This window comes from Otolemur garnettii, unplaced genomic scaffold (assembly GCF_000181295.1).
Source record: "Otolemur garnettii isolate 467f Iridium unplaced genomic scaffold, OtoGar3 scaffold00050, whole genome shotgun sequence".
Lineage (NCBI taxonomy): Eukaryota > Metazoa > Chordata > Mammalia > Primates > Galagidae > Otolemur > Otolemur garnettii.
The window spans coordinates 11951890-11957889 of NW_003852445.1; positions in this window are offsets into that span (position 1 = coordinate 11951890).

Here is a 6000-nt window from a genome sequence, read left to right on the forward strand (position 1 = left end):
CAAGGACACTGCGACGTGGTGGTCCTTGCCCAGATTCTGCATCTGAGCCAGTTTTCAGATCCAGAGCCCAATGGATGAAGTCTTCTGTGCTCAATGTATCCTTGCCAGAGAAGATTATCCTGGGCTCAGGACTGTTGACCCGATACATGCATTTTTCTCCCTCCCGGTAAAAAAAAAAAAAAAAAGAAAAAAATCAGTTTGCATTCATGTGGAAAGGGACAATGCAAGCAAATTTTATGTTCTTGCCCTAGGGATATGTTAATTTTTCCATCCTTTCGCATACTAAGTAGAAATCACTTGGATTACCTGGAAATGCAAAATATCATATTGGGCCATTTTTTTTTTTAGACAGAGCCTCAAGCTGTCACCCTGGGTAGAGTGCTGTGGCATCACAGCTCACAGCAAACTCTAATTCCTAGGCTTAAGCGATTCTCTTGCCTCAGCCTCCCAAGTAGCTGGAACTACAGGTGCCTGCCACAACACCCGGCTATTTTTTTGGTCGTAGTTGTCGTTGTTGTTGGCAGGCCCAGGCTGGATTCTAATCCGCCAGCTCTGGTATATGTGGTTGGCACCTTAGCCACTTGAGCTATAGGCGCCGAGCCCACACTGGGCTATCGCGCATGACTTCATTAGACTGGATCAGTCACCAGAATGGCTTTGGAGAAAGACTTGTGCTTCAGAGGGTAGGAAATAAACCCTACAAAGAGTCAGTGTCCCACGACATCAATGAAGTTTTCAGACGTCTAGTAAAGGACACATTATTGAGTTTGTATCTCCTGTCACTAGGAAAGAAGCAGAAGAACTTTGGGGTTCTGGAGGCAGCATATTCCACACTCCAGCTCACTTACTGAGTAACAGGGAAGGCCTCCTGGAGTAAGCCATATCTCTACAGCAGGTGTAGCTCGTGGTGCAGGCAGCACTGTTGTTTGGACCTAGATTCAGAGGCCCTATGATATTAAAGGTATGGGTGGCGGGAAAAGATGCCTTGTAGTTTATGGAGAATCACATAGACCCTAGGATCTAGAACAAGTCCCACCATCTGTACAGAATTTATAGAGCTTTATAAAATCAGCTCCTGGTGTGTTACTGAGCCTCGACAGAAACAGAATATCTGATTACATACTATCATGTTTCCAAGTGGCTAGAGGTGCCCATTATGAGCTGGCTTCTGGCTTCTGTAAGAACCACCAAGTCATAGGTCAGGTAGGCCTAATGCCAACCCATTGTAATTTGGAAGTAATTGTCGAGACCCCTAAGGCCCTGGTCTCCGTCGCCGCAGGAAGAAACCAGGCGTGACATGGATTAGAAGTACAAGGTTGTGGGAGGCTGGCTAACCTGGAGTGCAGGGTAGCCCAGAGCCCTGTCCGCAACGACTATTTATTAAGGTTATACACAACAGGTGCGGAGAGTTAAGGTCATTACATACGAGAGCTGCCTGCATTGGGATTGCCATGTGCTCTTTCCTCACATGTTCTTTCCCCACAACTCCCATGAAGAAGTACTAAGCATCAATGTTTAACACATGCTTACTAGTATATGTGGTTGGCAGATACTCATGTGATCAGTCACTCACATGCTTACCAGTGAGTGACCGATTTTATCTCATTCCAGAACACTGAGTTACTTGGGGGACTGCCCCCAAGTCACAAAATGTCTCTAGGCTTGCCAGGAGACTGCCCTGTTCTCAGCATTTCCTTTTAATGTGGTAAGAATCAGTAACTGTCCTTTGCAAGCATAGTGTCCATTCCTCTACAAGTGATGCCTCTGGATTGGGTAAAAGCAGGGTCAGAGGGCACAAGTCAACTGTATAAGCAGTTGATACCAGTTATATTTACAAAGTGTTGCCACTTTTGTTGTTTTAGGTAATAGTATCTGGGTGAAAAGACATAAGCAAAGCTCTGCCTTAGTAAGGCTCTAACTAGAAAGACAGAAATTATTGGGAGTATTTGAAAGAAAAAAATTCTGGTAGTGAAATGCTACACATAGGTGATGTAAGAACCAAACAGTTAATAGGTGATGGTGAAGCAATCCAGAGACTAACAATGACAGGCTGGAGGACAGGTGCTTTCTCCGGGGGTTGGGGTTACGTGGTGTGCCAGTTGTCAATTTCTTGCCTCTCCACTCCAAATCCATTCTTCATTGCCTGTAGGCATAATTCTGAGATGGCCCCCAAGATTCTCAACCTACCTGGTGATAGGTGCTGTGTAATCCCTTTTTTGTGAGTGTAGGTGAGATTGTGAATATGACAGATTTTGCTCTATAATGATTAGGTTACATCAGATGACAAAGTGGAAAAAGTAATTGAGATGCCAAATGGTAATTGAGTTGACTTTGAGTTAATCGAAAAGGTGTTTTTCCTGGGTGGGTCTAATCTACTGTAGAGCTCTCTTTTATTATTATTATTATTATTATTATTATTATTTATGTGGTACTTTCTTAAAAGGGACTGGACTCTTTCTGAGAGAGGAGATTCAAAATTAAAAGGGTCTAAGTAGGGGGTACAAGAATGGCCTCTAATTGTTGAATGTGGTCCCCAGTTGGCAGCCAGCAAGAAAATGAGGACTTCAATCATACATCTTCAAGGAAGTGAATTCTGCCAATGACCTTGGAAGTGGATCACTTCCTACTTGATCCTCCAGATGAGGGTGGCAACCAGCTGAAACCTTGATTTCAGCCTTGTGAGACCTTGAGCAGAGCACCCAGGCAGAATGTGCCTGACTCCTAAGCCAGGGAAACTGTGACATAATAAATTTGTGTTTAAACCCCTAAGTTTGTTGTAATATGCTATACAGCAAAAGCAGACTAAGGTAGGCCCCGTAAACATTTCATTTTTGTCAGTTGTCATTATATTAAGCTTTGTCTATAGACAGCACTGAGGAGACATTGCAGAGGAAGGGCTTTTTCTCTCTTTCTGATTCCCATGTGCTCTTCTCACCAGTGCTGCTTCTGCAGTGCCAAGCACCTGCTGCACACTTGACTTCTGCAGTGCCCAGGTCCTGCACTGCATGCAGCTTCTGCAGTATTCCTTAGTTAGCAGCACACAGCACATCCCATGGGTAGTTTCCCTAGCATCCCCTAGGGGAGCTTTTCAGTGTGTTGCAAAGTTTGGCCTCTCTCTAAATATGGTGTCCCTCAGTACCCCAGCAAGTGCTGCCTGCATGGCACCCCAGCAAACTTCACTATCCAGTGAGCCATGGCTATTCCATCTCCAATGAAATCTGGATCGTACCCCAATAGGATGTCAACTTAAGAAACCAAATGGAAGATGAAATATTACTTAGGAAATCTAAAGACTACACAGGAGAATTAACAAATTCATATATTTTATATATCTAACATGTATATACGTAGAGAAATGTTTTGTAAATATTTTATAAAATTTTGTATTTTGCAAATAAAGGTAAATTGAACTACAATTTCCCATTTTCTCTGATTATATATGTAAGTATGGTGACCTTTGGGACATCAACTCTGTATTTGAGAGATCAGGTTGGGCTGGGCACAGTGGTTTACTCCTGTAATCCCAGCACTTTGGGAGGTTGAGTAGGGATGATAGCTTGAGGCCAGGAGTTCAAGGCCAGCCTGGGCAACATAGCAGGACAACCCCTGGCCCCACCCCCCACACTGTCTCTACCAAAAAAAAAAAAAAGTAGCCAGTCATAGTGGTGCATACCTGAAGTCCCAGCTGTTCAGGAAGCTGAGGCAGGAGGATTCTGTAAGCCCAGGCATTTAAGTTACAGTGGACCATGGTTGCCCCACTGCACTCCAGCATGGGTGACAGAGTGAGACTCTGTCTCAAAACAAGAAAAAGAAGTCATTCTGGGAAGGAGAAGAAGGGAAAACAATAAGAAGAATATAAATGTACTAATTACTACTGAAATGTATACCTAAAAATGGCAAAGATGGTAAATTATTCTTTTAAAATGCATACTACCAATCTCTGCCTTTTGAAATTGGAGAGTTTATTTATTTATTTATTTTTTGAGGCAGAGTCCCACTATGTCCCCCTCAGTAGAGCACTGTGACATCACAGCTCACAGCAACCTTAAACTCTTGGGCTTAAGAGACTCTCTTGCCTCAGCCTCCCAAGTAGCTGGGACTACAGGTGCCCGCCACAACGCCCTGCTATTTTTGTTGTTGTTGTTGTTGCAGTTGTCATTGTTGTTTTAGCTGGCCTGGGCTAGGTTTGAACCCACCAACTTTAGTGCATGTGGCTGGTGCTGTAACCACTGTGCTACCGGTGCCAAGCCTGAAATTGGAGAGTTTAATTTTTTAATTTACTTCTTTTTATGTGTGTTTTTAATGAAAATATGGGGTCTTTGCTGTATTGTCAAAGCTGGGCTCAAATTCCTACCTTCAAACACTTGGCCTCAAGTGATCCTCTCCACTCAACTTCCCAAAATGCTGGAATTATAGGAGAAAGCCACTGCTCTTGGTCAAGATGGTAAGTTATATATTTTACCTCAAAAAAAGGAAAAGAAAATTAAAAATCACATTACGTTTAGTGAATATATGCAATCAAGGCACTAACAAGGGAAAATTTCTTTTGGCATATAAGTGCTCTATTAGGAACTGCTATTATTTTCAACAGTGTCTTAAGGTTTATAGATTTCTTTTGTATGTTAGATATTTGATTCTCACAAGCACTATGTCAAATAATGGGTCTGGTATTGTCATTACCTTGTCTCTTTTACTGATGAGAAAAAAAAAAAACAGGGACTCAGAGAATAAGTGACTTGACTAAAATCTCATAACTAATAGTAACTGATCGTAGACATCTGTTGTTTTGGTTGAGCCAATTTCCTTCCTCCTTTTGTTAATAGGACTCTGATTTTCCTTAAAGGAACTACCTCATGACTTTCTGTAATTCCCAGTAGGACCGTCAATCAGAAGTTCTGCTTCTCCCTGTTATATGTGACCCTCACTGACTTCTCAGGGTTCATTCATTCCCCTGGATGCAGAGATTGGTGTATGGGTGGGCATGAGATCCAAGTAATTTGATTTTTTAAAGGGAGTGAAATATAATAAATGAATACTAGGCATGAGTTGGCCTCACTTAAGAGCTATAAGGACCATGAAACCCTGGACCATTTCCTACCATACCGAGAGCCGCTGGAGTGAATGCAGGACAGGACAGAGGAAAGCAGGGTGGGGAACCAAAGGAAGAGACAAAAAAAAAAGAGTCCTGATTTCAACTGGGGAAATGAACAGAGAAATCCTTGAAGCCATAGCAACTCCTAGGTTTTCTTTCTTCTTCTTCTCCTCCTCCTTCTTTTTCTCCTCCTCTCCTTCTTCCTTCTTCTTTTTCCTCTTTTTGAGACAGAGTCTCACTCTGTCACCCAGGCTACAGTGCTGTGTCATAGCTCACAGCAACCTCAAACTCCTGGATCCAAGTGATCCTCCTGTCTCAGCTCCCAAGTAACTGGGACCACAGGCACTGCTGCAACACCCAGTTAAATTTTCTATTTCTAATAGAGACAGGGTCTTGGTCTTGCTCAGGCTGGTCTCAAACCCCTGACTTCAAGTGATCCCCCCACTTCCTTCTCCCGAGTGCTAGGCTTTTGCAGGCATGAGCCAGTAGCCCAGCCAAGAAAGAATATTTTGGCATATATCTAAGGTTGGATATTTCTTCTTCTTTTTTTTTTTGGTAGAGACAGAGTCTCACTTTGTCACCCGTGGTAGAGTGCTATGGCATCACACAGCTCATAGAAACCTCCAAATCCTGGGCTTAGGCAATTCTCTTGCCTCAGTCTCCTGAGTAGCTGGGACTACAGGTGCCTGCCACAACATCCAGCTATATTTTTGTTGCAGTTTGGCCAGGGCTGGGTTTGAACCCACCAGCCTCGGTATACGGGGCCTGTGCCCTACCCACTGAGCCACAGGCGCCACCCAGGATTGGATATTTCTTTATTTCAAATTAAGATAAGGGCACACAGTTTTAGATTACATTGTTCTCACTTCCAGTTGTAAAAGAGCTCCTCACTCAGGGGACATGCTATA